At 28.0% G+C, this 16,615-nt stretch overlaps 5 long non-coding RNA genes across 7 annotated transcripts; 1 reads left to right on the forward strand and 4 right to left on the reverse strand.

Moving 5' to 3' along the window:
* Window positions 1-531: 531 nt before the first annotated feature.
* Window positions 532-1,309, forward strand: LOC119671205. The gene is made up of 4 exons (XR_005251786.1): window positions 532-664; window positions 723-811; window positions 877-1,041; window positions 1,097-1,309. It is a non-coding gene; the product is annotated as an uncharacterized LOC119671205 (long non-coding RNA).
* Window positions 1,310-2,576: 1,267 nt separating this feature from the next.
* Window positions 2,577-3,387, reverse strand: LOC119671209. Its single transcript, XR_005251789.1, has 4 exons — window positions 3,255-3,387; window positions 3,108-3,196; window positions 2,878-3,042; window positions 2,577-2,822 (listed from the first exon to the last, which is right to left on the reverse strand). It is a non-coding gene; the product is annotated as an uncharacterized LOC119671209 (long non-coding RNA).
* Window positions 3,388-4,356: 969 nt separating this feature from the next.
* LOC119671203 lies at window positions 4,357-5,297 on the reverse strand. Of its 3 annotated transcripts, none has more exons than XR_005251783.1 (5): window positions 5,161-5,297; window positions 4,980-5,061; window positions 4,832-4,924; window positions 4,478-4,766; window positions 4,357-4,418 (listed from the first exon to the last, which is right to left on the reverse strand). It is a non-coding gene; the product is annotated as an uncharacterized LOC119671203 (long non-coding RNA). The 3 variants fall into 3 exon arrangements; XR_005251784.1 differs by having other exon boundaries at window positions 4,980-5,080; XR_005251781.1 differs by having other exon boundaries at window positions 4,980-5,297.
* An 852-nt stretch (window positions 5,298-6,149) lies between these two features.
* Window positions 6,150-7,459, reverse strand: LOC119671200. Its single transcript, XR_005251776.1, has 6 exons — window positions 7,290-7,459; window positions 7,107-7,205; window positions 6,991-7,054; window positions 6,730-6,931; window positions 6,566-6,679; window positions 6,150-6,508 (listed from the first exon to the last, which is right to left on the reverse strand). It is a non-coding gene; the product is annotated as an uncharacterized LOC119671200 (long non-coding RNA).
* Window positions 7,460-9,443: 1,984 nt separating this feature from the next.
* Window positions 9,444-10,371, reverse strand: LOC119671204. The gene is made up of 4 exons (XR_005251785.1): window positions 10,238-10,371; window positions 9,967-10,175; window positions 9,802-9,914; window positions 9,444-9,739 (listed from the first exon to the last, which is right to left on the reverse strand). It is a non-coding gene; the product is annotated as an uncharacterized LOC119671204 (long non-coding RNA).
* Between the last annotated feature and the right edge of the window lie 6,244 nt (window positions 10,372-16,615).

A 16,615-nucleotide genomic window follows, 5' to 3' on the forward strand; every position in this document is an offset into this window, starting at 1 on the left:
GTATCTGAATCTATTGTCGATGGAGTTGAGAAAGACACCATTTTCAACTGGATTAATATGCCATAATTAGAGATCTAGTTTGGTTTTAATAAAATATAATCGGAATTCATTTATCGATGACTAAGATTTTGTTAGGTTCTTATTGTTTTACTGTTTCGTGTAAAAACAATTTCATTGTAGATATGTAGTATATTCTTTTTTTACTGCTATCATAAATAAAACTCAAATATACTGGAACTGTAATTATTATTATTTTAATTATTATACACTATAATTATACACTATATTTATAACTTCATAATAATTGCAGTTATAGTCTACAATTTTTTCTGTAGAGGGAAGGGAAAGATATCTTATGTATAAATTAAAATAAATTATTAATAAAACAAGTGAAGCATTAGTAAGCATTAGTAGTATTCCTTAGTTGATATAATCGAATTAACTTTAGAGATAATAAATTTTATTTTCGAAAAGTTGGCTTTGGTTAAAAAAATATATTTACGACTTTCAAAATATTTTCTAATTATGAATATTAAATTGTAGAGTTAGCAAATAGGATGTTAAGTCATATTTTGGGCCCTTTCCATCAAAATTTTCAGTAGAATGTAACGAAATTTTAAAATAAGTCAGAATAAAAAAACAAAATCTCTGAAAGATATTTAAAGTAACGAAAATATCTTAATTTAAGTCCTAACCCTTTATATTTATTTTATTTTTTGTAGAATGGTGCAAAAACGAATACTCTGTCGCACTCTAGAAATTGGCAGTGGTATTCCAAAGCTAAATTTAGTGTTTAAATTATAATGAGTCGGTGAGTCGACAATGAAGCCATTGTCAGAAATTTTTAATCATCACTGGTACGCCTTTCTCATATAGACAAACAATAACTAAAAGTTCGCCGATAGGAGCGCAGTTATTGCATTTCCCGGCTGACGGTTGAGTACTGATATGGCGTTTCTGTATGAGTTACCTAAAACAAAGACACTATAAAGTATATTCATAAAATTTCTTGTGTATATATGCAATCTTCTTATTGATCTGGTAAGCATCAGCTTTTCATTAGGCTTATCACTAACTAATCAGTACCTATTTTCAGTCCTGAACCTATTTTACTATATATTTTTGAATTACCTTGATGTAGCAAAGACCTGACGGAACTGAAGCTAAAATGGAATGAACCTGCAACCGCAAGAGTATTTACAAATACTTTCACGCAGAGAGAACCTTTGTTTATAAGGGTGTTAAGCCCTCTGGAAACAAACTTATGCATTAGTACATCAGGTCTTAAAACATTTTTTAAAAAAAGTGTTTTTTTCTTTGTTTATTTGAATTCATAAAATATATGTTTTGAAATTGAATAAGCAAATTTTGAGTTTCATTTAATGTCTCCGGAAAAGGGTTTGTTATATGGACTAATTAATAGTTGATAAGAATCTTCTATTTATTTTGTTTGTTTCAAGCCTTTTTAAAATTCATAAGCTATTTGCTTCTCAACAAATACTCGACATTAGACGAAGTAAAACAGTAGTTAGATTCTAATAGATATGATCTCATTACACCATGGATTTGTATGTCATTGTGTGAGAGCCCAACTTGTCTGAAACTGTTAAGATAATATTCCTAAACGAAGTCAGAAGGTCCAGCGCTATCAGCGATGTTACATACGATAGTTGCATGATCGTTGTAGCGTCTTCCAGACAATCGTTCTATTCGATGATATTGTCACAAAAAAACAAATACCAGGAATATTTACACTTTTCGTAAGCGCCACATCTTTGTTTCCTTTGTAGGCTTTTCGTAACATCTAAGCTTGTAATAAAGTGACGTAGGTTTTTAAATGATATGTCGATGTTGACTCAAAATGGGTACCAACTAATGGGGACAACATTTGGGTCGTTGAACCTGATCAGGGGTGCCATATAACTATGCTCAACATAGAATTCGATAGTTATGGGCATACCTTTCGTTTCAACTACAAGTGGGCCGATACAAAAGGTTAGTAGAGCATGTATTGAAAAAAATGAAAAGAAAATAACTATACTATATATACATCACGAAAATACTAAACTACTTTCAGTATGAAAAGTAGTGTGGAAGTATAGTGTATTCCAGATTTTAGTTGAAAAAACAACATTCAATAAAGCAACAATGGAAATTATATACTATTCGCACATAGTACCGATTGAGAGGTCTGATTACCACCAACTTCAAACCATTAATGATTATCTTAACTATCTCTCGAAACAACTACAAGAACTGCGGTGTACAATTTGCATATATAATACTTCGTTGAAAAGAGTGTCTAGGTATATTCAATATGATCAGTGTATGCCTTAGCATTTTTATACATATAATAATAATGTCTACACTGAATGTACACATTGTTTATTTCATAAAAATATAGAAATGCAATGAAATTCGACCTCTTTAATACAAATTTTAATAATATTAAGTTAAAATGATACATATTTAAATCTATACTACAAAAAATGACATATATATTGCTATACAGACATTTAAGCTGTTCCTGAAATATTTATTAAAACACAAAATTTGCTCATTCAATTTCAAAACATATATTTTATGAATTCAAATAAACAAAGAAAAAAACACTTTTTTTAAAAAATGTTTTAAGACCTGATGTACTAATGCATAAATTTGTATCCAGAGGGATTAACACCCTTATAAAGAAAGGTTCTCTCTGCGTGAAACTATTTGTAAATACTCTTGCGGTTGCAGGTTCATTCCATTTTAGCTTCAGTTCCGTCAGGTCTTTGCTACATCAAGGTAATTCAAAAATATGTGGTAAAATATATTCTGGACTGAAAATAGGTACTGATTAGTTAGTGATAAGCCTAATGAAAAGCTGATGCTTACCAGATCAATAAAAAGATTGCATATATACACAAGAAATTTTATGAATATACTTTATAGTGTCTTTGTTTTAGGTAACTCATACAGAAACGCCATATCAGTACTCAACCGTCAGCCGGGAAATGCAATAACTGCGCTCCTATCGGCGAACTTTTAGTTATTGTTTGTCTATATGAGAAAGGCGTACCAGTGATGATTAAAAATTTCTGACAATGGCTTCATTGTCGACTCACCGACTCATTATAATTTAAACACTAAATTTAGCTTTGGAATACCACTGCCAATTTCTAGAGTGCGACAGAGTATTCGTTTTTGCACCATTCTACAAAAAATAAAATAAATATAAAGAGTTAGGACTTAAATTAAGATATTTTCGTTACTTTAAATATCTTTCAGAGATTTTGTTTTTTTATTCTGACTTATTTTAAAATTTCGTTACATTCTACTGAAAATTTTGATGGAAAGGGCCCAAAATATGACTTAACATCCTATTTGCTAACTCTACAATTTAATATTCATAATTAGAAAATATTTTGAAAGTCGTAAATATATTTTTTTAACCAAAGCCAACTTTTCGAAAATAAAATTTATTATCTCTAAAGTTAATTCGATTATATCAACTAAGGAATACTACTAATGCTTACTAATGCTTCACTTGTTTTATTAATAATTTATTTTAATTTATACATAAGATATCTTTCCCTTCCCTCTACAGAAAAAATTGTAGACTATAACTGCAATTATTATGAAGTTATAAATATAGTGTATAATTATAGTGTATAATAATTAAAATAATAATAATTACAGTTCCAGTATATTTGAGTTTTATTTATGATAGCAGTAAAAAAAGAATATACTACATATCTACAATGAAATTGTTTTTACACGAAACAGTAAAACAATAAGAACCTAACAAAATCTTAGTCATCGATAAATGAATTCCGATTATATTTTATTAAAACCAAACTAGATCTCTAATTATGGCATATTAATCCAGTTGAAAATGGTGTCTTTCTCAACTCCATCGACAATAGATTCAGATACGCATTCTGTTAACACAATTATAAAATATGTAGACGATACTTGCACTGAAGTGATACTTCAAGTACGAAATATAATACTTGAGAATGTGGATAATTAGAATGAAGAATATTAAAATAATAAATAGAAATCCTTACCAATATCTGCGCAGAAACAATAATAATAAAACAATAATCTTGCATTAAAATAATAATATTAAAACAATAATGTTGTATTGTCAACACAAAACTTTATTTAATATTATTTAGATAAAAAATATATTTCACTCTGGTGTTGACATGGTAAACAGAGGACGTCTGTTCGAAATAATATACTTTATTTCGAGAAGAATCATGTTTAAAAACTTCCATTATGCATTAAGTATTGAGAAATATTATGCATTCAACGATTTGTTCTCAACTTTTGTGCAACTAAACATGTTGACGTCTCAGCTGACTTTTGCGTTACATCTAGGTAAAAGACTCGTCTGGGATTCGGATTAACAAGTTATGCACTTGCAACACCTGAAATTAGATTGATAAATGGAAAAATTTATTGAGGATAAGAATAAATATACATCAACCTTTTTAGATACATTTTGATATTTGATTGAAATTATTAGTAATTTCATTCGAATCCTTAGTGCGGTGTGATATTATGATATCGTATGTCCAACAAATGATAGAAACTGTTTTTCTGATGTTTTTTAGATTTGAGAAGTTACCACTCATATCATATTCATAATCATATAATCCATTGTATAAAGTGATATATAATAACTTCCATTATACACTAAGGATTGAAGGAGAGCGTCACATCTGGGTAATATACTCGTGTGAGATTCGGATTGAAAGGTAATTCACTTGCAAAACCTGAAATTAAATTAGTAAATGGAACACTTTATTGAGTGCAAGCATTCAAATAAAACTGCACCTACCATTTTCAAGATATTTCAATATATTACTCATAATATGTTAGTGTTTCCATTCACATTCCCATTCTTTGTTTAATGATGTAATGATATGATTTTCTGCGAATGATAAGAACTTTATTTATTTATACTATTTTTAGATTTAAAAACTTACCAATATTTTTACAACTGTAAGGCCTTACAATCCATAATTTCGAAATGACTTTTTATTATGAGCTGAATAGTAAATATCATACCTATATATACAAGAGAAGTCTACAATTTGGTGACATACAATTCTTTTACTACTTAACGAATTTGAAGAGATACTTCATTTCAATATGTTACATTTTTACCTTCATCTTTTAATAGGACCCTCATTTAAATTAATAGTAATGTCAAAGTATTATTAAACTGAATCAACAACATATAATTTAGATGAAAGGGCCGAAAAGAAATTTTTAATTTTCACTTATTGAAACTCTTTGGGAATATGAGGAATAAAAAATTTTATTTGAACGGTCAAATTTTTTTCTAAAAATCAAAGGCATCTTCTTTAAATATTAATACTTTACTGTCATTAAGTTTGCTTAAAATTTTTATTAATTGTTCAGAATAATCAACATTAGAAAGCACACGAGACATTCAATCTTGCTATAGGATTTAGACCTTTGGCAATTATTTCCAAGAAACGAATATTTATGTTAATCTTTAGGGGTGTGAAAGTTCAAATGCAAAAGCATTAGTTACTTGGGTGCGATCATTTAATATATATCAATATATCAATATATATTATATCACTCATATTCATATTCATATAATTCATATTTTTCACAACGATACACGTAATCAAACTGAGTATTGCTTCTATAGTCTACGAGAATCCTTCCAGCAAATCGCGCTAAGTTGTGTGGTTGTACACACTTAGAAGGAAAGCTGACAACAATTTATCGCAGTCTGCAGATCGCCCACATATTTGATATTACGATTTGTTCTTATTCACGCACTAAGATACGAGTATTTTATTTAGGACACATAATTATTTTTGACTTATAAGTATATATAATAGTATTTAGCTTTTACTAGTTTATTTGAATTGGGGTCCATATTACTGAGTTCTTAAATTAAGACCTTCTTCTCATTTTCTTTCACTAACTAAAATATAATTTGAAATCAGGTTCAGTTTCTCTAATCAACTTCTTCAGGCTTATGTTAATGTTCATCACAGTTCTTATCAGTGTTTACCCAACGCAATTTCATCACAACTTTATTTAAATGATTTAAGAAACACATTACTTTTTAAACGGTATAGTTTCTTGAGAATTACTCAGTGGAAAGACAATGATAAGTTGACAATTAATTTATTTACAAAAATTTTGACATAAATATACGAATAACACTTCAACGTAATCGATGTCAAATTAGACATCCATTGCAATTTAGACAAACCTAAAACTTTCCATTTATTTTGTTTTTGAAGTCAAGCGTTTTCTAGTACCGTAATCTGTATTTTATTTAAGAAAATCCATATTATCGAATATAAGACAAGTATTAAACAAGCATTAAGAAAAAACGATTCTCGGTATCGCCATCATACTTGATAAACCTCGCTGCGATCCTACAACTCAATTTTCATATTGGGTAGTCACAGTCGAGCTTGGTCACATCTGGGAGTTTTATTCACAGGATATTAATTTTTCTAAACTGAAATTATCAATGAAAACTTATTAATTATTAAAAACAGGAGATGTGACAACTGACCATTAAAAGAATGTTTTAAACTTTGAAGTAATCCCGTTTCCACAGGGATTTATTCAATCTGTGTTAAACTTGACTGACATGTCAAGCTTGTAGTTAAAAAGCGTAATTGCTATTCTGTAATAAATTGAATGTTTATATAGTTTTTATAAGATAAACTACTGTACCGTAAATACGATACATATGATCGGTATCGCCAACATAATTGATACACCTCGCTGTTATCCTACATCACCATATTAATAAAGGGTAGTCACAGTCGAGTTTGAGTCACGTCTGGGGGAAGGTATTCAGTTTGGATTTGACGTATATGAGTTATAGTTGACATTAATGCCAAGCTTATAATTGAACACCATAATAAATTATGTTCTACAATTTTAAAAATAGTTTTAGTTTAATTTTTATAAGAGAAATAGTTGTGAACCTACTCGTCATTAGAAATAAAATCAGGATAAAATAAAATTGATCAACATTGGAAATAGAAGCATTTTCCTGAAATAAAAGTTTTTGATTGGAAGATTGATTTTTAGTTTTTAGAACTTACCAATAAAACCATTGATCAAGAGAATTGAATTGTAGGTTTTATAATTCCGAGTCTTTCCTTTTCATGGTGAACATGCTTTCACCTGGCGGACATTTTTCACTAAAAACAAATAAACGAGAAGACTTTAGATGCTGAAGTTTAAATTATTTCAGCAATAAATTTATTTGCAGCTACTGTACTTACTTTATTTTTATTTTTAATATAATTTGTCAACATTTTAAATTAAATTAATTAATTATATTTTTCATATTAATAGTTTAATATGATATTGTAGGTAATACAGCAACGGAAAATTTTGATTGGAAGGCCAAAAAGTTTGGAAGGATTACTTAACCTAATTCTTAATTCTATAATTATATGAAATAAAAATTTTTTTTGATTGGGGATATCAAATTTTTTGGAAAACCAAAACCTACTAAAGTTTAAAATAAACTGTTTGACACGATTTACTTTATTTTGCCACTACTTGACGTAGATAATGCAGTTGTTTTAATTATTTGTTTTATTGCTGAAAACTACGATTTGGAAGTATTAAGTACCTACATGTATTAAAGATATTAAGAATTTCGGTGAACACTGAATTATAAATTGAAATTTTTATTTCTATTTGTTAGCTACTAATGGCTACTCCATTTTGTGCTCTAGGTGCCTGTAGGTATGCAATACGGTGTGGAATATTAATTTACGGTCAAATCGCCGGTAGAGACCGTTTATACGGTCTTTGGTGGTTTCCAAATGTGCTTAGAGAATCTCTTTGAGAAATAGTGGTGCTTGTATTTGTTATAATAAATGAAATCAATGTTCAGATGAAAGCTTGCAATAAAGCAAATAACTTTACAATAGCATTAGCCACTGTGAATGGTTATGTTTTAATACATATAAAATATAAGCGGTTAAGCAGATTGAAAAAGAAAACTCAATTTAATTTAAGTTTGGAAAAAATGTAGAATTAAAATTATCAATTACTATTTATCGATTTATGTTACTGTACTGTAAAAGAAATTTTGTAATACTAGCGCGATTATTCTCGTATATAATATATCAAATAGTAGAGATATCATATAGCAGTCGTAAAAATTCGCGTAAGACTTGACACTTAATGCCGAATTTATACTAAAAATAGAACGTAAAGCTTATAGATAAGAGATACTAATATATAATGTGAAGGCTTTGCTCAACAGATGCACTTATAAACGCATTTTCGTCTTACAAATCCTACAAATCCCAGGTTTCCATATGTCATACAAACTATGTTATCGTAAACGAGCAGTTCTCCTAATCAGATAAGTAAGTTGGACCCTGTGGTATCGGTTTCAGAGAGTTTGAACACAAAAAAATTACTTGTTCCCTAAATTAATATAATGGGAGAATAGTTTGGTATCACATTTATTAGTTAAGTATACTTGGCTGTGTAAGCCTTTCTCAAAGTTTTAAGACTATTATTCCATAACATTTAAAGTACGCGTAAATATAGATTCGTTGGTAAACCAACATCAGCTGACCGGAGAAAAAATTAACATTAATTATTGGTGGCAAGAGAAGGTTATGATATTAAACGTAAGTATATGTTCTTATAAAAACAAAGACCGTAATAAATTATAACAATTCGAGCTTTATAAGAAGTGTAATTAGAGTTTTGTTATTATATTTATTATTACTTTATTCTAATAATAAGAGGTTAGAACTTAGTAAAAACTGAAGGAAAACGTCTATTTATTGCTTTGAAGAAATAAAGCAATGTAAACTTTTGGAGTACTTTTTTTGGGGTCTTCTTAACAAAACCGGTGGGTTCTACTAAAATGGAAAACGTAATTCGTATTTATATTTTTTTTTTGTGACCATGATGTGCAGAAATCTTTATAACATATCTCTAAAATTTGTACCATTTTTATCTAGTGCTATGCGTTATAGCTGGCTCATTAGTAAGGATATTTAGTCATATGTTAATAATAACATATCTTTTAGATAAAAATTAATGGTTCACATATAAATAATAAAAGCCTTCTTCGCAAAACCTTTAGCTCCTATTAGAATTAGTTTTTATTCATATATATTTTTTATTTTTTTAATATGTAAACATCTCTTGTTACAATCTCTGTAACGTATCTCTAAAACCTGAAACCACTTCCATCCCACAGTATCAGCTTATCTCTATATCATATTTATCTCTAAATTCAACGCCAGATATGGTATCTATGTGAAATGATCCCAAATTAATATGCTTCCTTGATATCAATACCGAAATATATTCCAATATATATATATATATATATATATTTATATTTCTATATATAATAAAAGTACTTTGTTTACTTATTAATAATAAGTCTTTTATCATTTCGTCCGTAAATTTTATTTATTAATAATTTAGGCGAAAATAGGTATTCAATTTGAGTTTATCATCGGCTATTGATTTCACATTGAGAACGGTCTGATATTTAGGCGATACATAAATCATCTTTTTGTCCAAAGAATTGTGCAGCTTAGACCTTCCGTTAAATATTGGAACAGAGAGTTCTTAAGAAACTGGAAAGAAGTTTCAATCTCAAGTGTAATAGTATGCGGATAACATCTCAAACTGGTGTTTAGTTACAGTCAGGTTAATAGCACATCCGGTATTTTATCTTCACTTCCTAAAACAAAAAATTGTTCCCTTTATTAACACATTTGGGAAAAAAAATATTTTAGAACTTACCACACCTGATATGTTTTATTGCATTGGCTTACATCACAAACTACCGTGGCATCCACTATACGCGAATGAACTCGGTATGGGTGACAATATCATTATATGATACATAAGTAAATCTGTGGACATTTAGAAGTTAAGAAATCAAAGAATAAAAATCAAATTACTTACGTGTTTTTAAGTGTACCAGAAAGGAAGGAAGGAAGGAAGTATGCATCAAATAAGGGCGGTCAATACTTTTTGCAGGCTTGCCAGTATTTACAATGGTAGTTGATATGGTAGATATGGAACACAATTTTTTAGGTCCATGAATAGAAATACATATATGTACTATATTACTATATATGTGAGTTTAAGTACATATGTATTATATTTGCTCTCTGAAAGGAAGAGGAAAGTTAGTGGATTTTCTATATTCTGTAGAATATTAAGTGTATGTTACTTTAATTAATTTCTTGTTAATACTCTTTAATATTGGTTCATTTATAAATTTTTTAAAAAAAATACAGTTACGGTTAATTTTGATACAAAGGCCGAAATTGTTGTAAGTTTGATATTTGATGTGTGAACGTTTTTATCTATATGAAAAAATTATTTTTTATTTGAAGATATATGTTTTTTCATAAAAATCACAGCCAACTTATTAAAATTAATATATCAAGAGATTCAAAACATCAATTTATGTTAAAGAACATTTTTAATTTCATATAATAAAAGATTCGTCTATTGCTCAGACAGACAATAGATAATTATGGTTAATGGATAATGCTGGATTTTAATTCAATATTTAAGGGGGAGAGATGTGGTTAAGAGGTTTAGTACCTAGAAGTCTAGGTTTATCTACACCAGAAATCATGGGTGTGGCACAGGTTTAGAAAGAACATGTGGAGGAGTGTGGTTATTGCGTCGAAGTTGAAGGTGCGAAGTTGACTTTTCCCTTTAGTCATTATTATTTATGTTAAACGTAAGAGTTTTTATTGTAATATTTTTAATTAAGTAAACTTTTATAGCTCTAACAGTGCTATAAATTATTGGTTTCTTCAGTTCTTTTGTAATTATTTACATTTTTTTGATAAGATATTAAAGCGTTAGCTGGGTGCAATGCCATGCAATCTTAGTTATCTCACAAATCCTCAATTCTAAGAATGAATGTATCTTATCATTCTATTCCGGCATTGCATGGAAACAAAATGCAAACATTTCTAAGAAATTATGAAAATTAATCCAAATTCAATAAAACTTATTGAACTGTAATGTATCTGAAAATATTTGCACTTCTTACCAAATAGTTTGGCAGTAAATACATCAAAGTTTATGGTTTCGATATTTCAATTCCGAAGGTGAAGTTAAAATAAATATCTGAAATATTTTGTTGCAAATAAATAATTTTTTTATCTTTTGTTAAAAAATTTGTGTTGAATTCTGAGGAATTAAGAATATGAGAATATTTCCACAAATATTGTACATAAATTATATTTGGCAAAGCCATATGATTGAATTTGTTTACACATAAATCAATAAATTATTACGAAAAATAGATCACCTCAATAGTTCAGTAATTAAAAAATATTTTAGCTCATGTGGTAAAGAAGATATGGAATCCAACATCTGGTATGGTTGGACCAACATGATGCATCGAATAAGAAAATTTTTTTTTTTGGAAATAAGAAAATTTTGAACTGAGATTTCGTTAAAATCTAGTTAAATCAACTAAATTATTTTTCTGAGTGTTTACATCAATGAACTTAAATAAATAAATAATTTACTATAAATAAATTCCAATGCCTGACTTTATTATTATAGTGAAATAAATATTAAGAAGCTGGATTAGTAGATAACAAATAACAGAAAACAGTGCCAAGCTATTTGCAATTTGTATATGACTCAAGTAGGCTTTAAGAAAACAGTTCCATTATGACATTTATGACGTGTGCCTACAGCCACTTTGATAAACTGCATATCCTGATATATATATATAGGTTACACAGAACTAATAAATGTTTTTTTATTAACCCTAAAGTTAATAGATTATTCAGACAATCAGGCAGTTGTAATAAACACGTCATCCACACTGTTCCTAATACTTAGGCATATATTTGGCTTAAATATCGGCAATTACATAGAATATTTACAAACAAATAGTTATAATAAGAAAAGAAAATGAAGAATTAAATACTCAAAATCCTAATATCACATTGAGTCATTGCATAAGAAACGCCATAACAGAGAGATTTGGGCAGTCCTCAATTGTGTGAATGAAAGTCTGTGCCACTGTGAAGACCTACTAACTCTTTATTAAACCTATAGCAATTATAACCGCGAAAATATGTGATATATTATTACTATGAGAAGCCAGAATGCGACCTGAATTGCGACAATGCGACAAGCCATTATTATTCTGCATAGCCTTAAATTTTACCATAGTCTATTTAGGTCTCTTAAAAATTTTATCACAGGGTGGAATTTATTGTTTCGTAAATTATATGGACTCATAGTAATATGACCCAAAAATAATATATTCTGTAAGATGTCGCAGTTCGCTCTTCAACATTTTAGAGCTTCTGCTCAAGTGTACCATCAAGAGGTTCGCAACAACAATTTGCTGTAGTCAATCAACACAATTCAAACTTTTCTGATGCTATATATTTTGTTAGCATGATATTAAAAGAAATTAAAATAATACTGCTAAAACATGTTAGATCAGAATATGTTTATAGAATTGTTGTTTTTATTGCGGCTTTGGTAGGCAAAGAAAATTGTTGCTAATCTTTTGTGCTTTACCGTAGATCACTTCTTGAAAATTCATGAAAAAATATATGCTTTTTGTTTGAAGAAGGAAGTAATATTTTTTAGTATTGTGTGTGTGTGTATAGTAATTATTATTTTCGTAGATATGGCTTGAGACTGTTAAGGGAAGATGACATCCCTTCCATCTCAGAAGAATAAATCTTATTATCAATTTATTGTTTATTACCAGATTATTGATTTAATTATTTCCTAATATGGCACCCTTCAACAGTCTTGCAACATTGTTTTGCATCCTGTTTTTTCTCAATTAAAATTAAATATAAAATTGTACTTCTTTCTTTTTTTTACTTAGTGTGGTCGAAAAAGGAAAAAATCCAGTTAACTTCACTTGAACAAAATGCATTCTTCTTCTGAAGCTGAACCTACACAATTTCACCAATGAGACTTAAACGCAAATTGCATGATAAAAAAAAGAGATAAGAACGTTTTCACTTTCAACATAAAACGCGAGAGAGCAAAGCCGTATTGCAAAAATAATAAGAAATTATTTTTGTTTTTGTATTGGCAAAGGTTTTTAGTAGAACTTTCCCAAACGATCTCTTCTCAGTTGCCATTTAGCCATTGCGTGCGGTGGAAGTGTTATTTTGTTCGCGGAAAAAGCTTCATCAGTGTGTGATTATTGCATTCAAAAAATATTTCAAAAAAAAGAAAATTAAATAAATGTAAATTTATAATAGAATAAATATATACACATAGTTCATAAATGAAATATTAAAATTGCAATAAAATATTGAATAATGTAAAAATATTTTAAATTAATTTATTGATTTCTATTGCAATTTATTGCGAAATATTTCGAAATATTTTTAAAAACATATTTCCAAATAATAAATATTTTCAAAAAATAATTATATTTATAGTTCAATTATTAGCACAAATTGTTAACAACAGCTATTAGTATTTAAAAATAAATAAAAAAAATCATTAGTGAAGCCGTGATAGTGAACTTGCGCAGAAGTGACAAACACAACACCTGTTCCCACATGCGGTTTTTGAATTCTTTTCTTTGCTCTACTTCATCGTCTTCATCGCTTACGCTATGAACAGTTGTTTTTGAAAATAAACATCAAAGATTACTACAACAAATATTAAAATCTTAACTACACACATCCATCTGTTTATAAGCAGTATAAATATACTGCTTCACAAAAAACTAGGACCACCTCAGCCAGAAAACGGTTCCCGTATAAATTTGTGGTAAGTGTTAAAAATATCGCCCAACAATAAAACTTGAAATATTAGTGACAAGAATTAACGACTTGTTTTGTTCGCTACAATTTTTACTATGTGGTTGCACTATTTCTGTTCTAGGGTAGTATAGACAAAGCAGATAAAGACCATAACTTGTTCTTTTCTTTTATGTCTAAAAGTCTTATAGATTAGAGGTTTTTAGACTATAGAAATAGATTAGATTATATAGATAAATTGTATATATTATAGTTAAAAGTCTAATATTCTTTGGAAGTGAATAATATAATAAAATATTTTTTGAAACTTTATAATTAAGCTCAACATAATAATTAAGTTTTGTTACGTTTCGAAATATTTTATATATATATGTATATAATATACTACATATTTCAAGGCAACTTCTTACATGTTGGGTGAATAACCAACATTTATATAAGATTATATCAATTAAAAGTTCAAATTTTTTATTTATAAGGGGTAAAGAGCTTTGATAACAAAATTAAAATAAATTGAAGAGAATGTAAGCTTTTGACTGAAAGAATCCAACGCTTGTAAAACTTAGAGTTTTCTTAAAAAATTACAAAGTTCTTTTTTTAGTTACTGCTACTTTGTAGTTGGTTTTATAAGCATTAGGAATGAAGGGATTTTTTTATAAAATGAAATTTTTATTTTTTATTTACTATACCAATTAGCCAATTAGACAAAATTTAATAAACTTCAAAGGCCTGAGATTAAAAATGCATAAATGTACCTAAATAAGCTTCTATTTAGACATTCTTTCCATGGTTTTTATACACGGTTATGTATGAATGTATATATAGGTTTCGTATCAACGTACTTTAAGCTTGGAAAATGATTACTTAGTCCGATAAAAAATTCGTACGGACGAAAAGGAGGGAGAGAAGAACTTTGTAATATATACAAGTACAGAGTGTTTCAAATTGAAGTGCCTTGGCACTATTCCTTAGAGACTATTCCTTAGATTTAGAAATAAAAAAATCTACGAACGCGTAGAAAAGAGGAATCTATTTTAAAATTTGCCAAAATTTAATATTAAGTGATTTAAGAAGAGTCTACCTTCAAAGAATTTATAGTTAAAAAACGCTCAACAACAGTTTTATAGTTTAAGTTATATAAGTCGTTAAACTATCCATTAAGAGCCTAATATGTCATTGTGTTTAAGTTGGTTCAAACGCTATAGGGATTCAATATCACCCTAATAGCACAATGGAGACAGGGTTTGGGTTTATCTCAAATTTGAGTCTTATCTAAAAACACCCTTTAAATAAATCTTTGAGAAATGGTTTAAATGCTTCATTTTAGGAATATTGCTTCAAACACTCATTCGCAAAAATGAGAATGTAAAATTTTGTTAAAGTTTACGACCAACCAGATTACGGCCAACTGAATTCAAACTTATTTAGGTTTTAAAGTTAGATTAGGTTTTTTTTTGGAAATAATTAAATAATTTTGCGTAGAACCTGATTGATTTCAAAATTGTGTTCAATTATGTTTTCTTGTACATATTTCGTATATAATTTTTATATATGGTAATGAAGAATAAATTTAGATGTTTTTATGTAGTCTTTTATTAAAGTATAGAATTTTTACTGTTGTAAATGTTTATATAGAAATTTTCTTTAAAAACTTTTTGTAACAATAGTTCTCGCTTCTTATTAGTCCTCCTGGGCGGCATATTATTTTTGTTTTCTTTTGCAAATACATAAATAAATATATAAGCCAATAATTGATTAATTGGAAAATTTAAAAATTAATTTTTGCATATTGTTAAAATCAAATTACCAAAAAAAAATTTTTGTGTATGAAATTTTCTCTCCATAAACACCTTTTTTTTATTCGAAATATGTTTTTTTATCATAAAACATAAATATGTTACTTAGAAAATTTTTATTATATATTGTACAATATGTTAGATTTATTAAGTTTCATTTGAAATCATCATGTAACCAAGTTGACCGTTTGAAAATGTAGCACATCACATGAAATGAATTCATTCATTGCTGCTTCTACAAAAATTTATTTTTCTACATAAAACTTGTGAAAATTTAGTGTTAATTATGTTTGAAATTTAATTAACGAATTGCTCAATTTTATCTTATCAAAAGAGTAAAATGTAATTATAGCAGAAAATATGTTTCTTATATTAAAGATCTCAGAGATATAGAGATATATATTACAGAAAAATTTTTTTAGTATTTTTTGTGCCCTTGGCATTGCAATATGAATTGAGAGATATAAGCAAAAATAACTGGCAAACTGCAAATAAAAATTCTTAAAATTCTATTTTACAATTTAATATAATATTGTATATAAATATATATATATATATATCCTTATATCAATCTATCTATGAACGGCATTAGAAAATATATCTCACAAACCGCTATGAAAATGTTTAAAATTTAATCTGATAGTTTGATGTTGCTTTTACAATGTATCTGTTAATAAGAGAATATCATAATGATGTAAACATATTTTAAGACTATTTCAATATATCTTCTGCAGCGTAATCAGTAGCATTTGCAAGGAGGGCGGGCGCAGGTATCTTTTGGTGTCAAACACTCTTTCATCTAAATTATCTTATCGAATAGTTTTACACTGTATACTCTCTTCAATTAAATATATTTATATATTATTATAACTTAGGTATTAAAACCCTCCCCTTAAATGCGTCCGCCGTATACGCCACTGAACGTATTATATATTGTATCTAAGAACTGCAAAAACAAAAAACTCTTTAAGTCATGTTAGGCCTCTTCCAATTGTTTTAGTTTTTATTTGATTGATGGCAATTCTTTTT

The sequence above is a fragment of the Teleopsis dalmanni genome, chromosome 1 (assembly GCF_002237135.1).
Source record: "Teleopsis dalmanni isolate 2A chromosome 1, ASM223713v2, whole genome shotgun sequence".
Taxonomy (NCBI): Eukaryota; Metazoa; Arthropoda; class Insecta; order Diptera; family Diopsidae; genus Teleopsis; species Teleopsis dalmanni.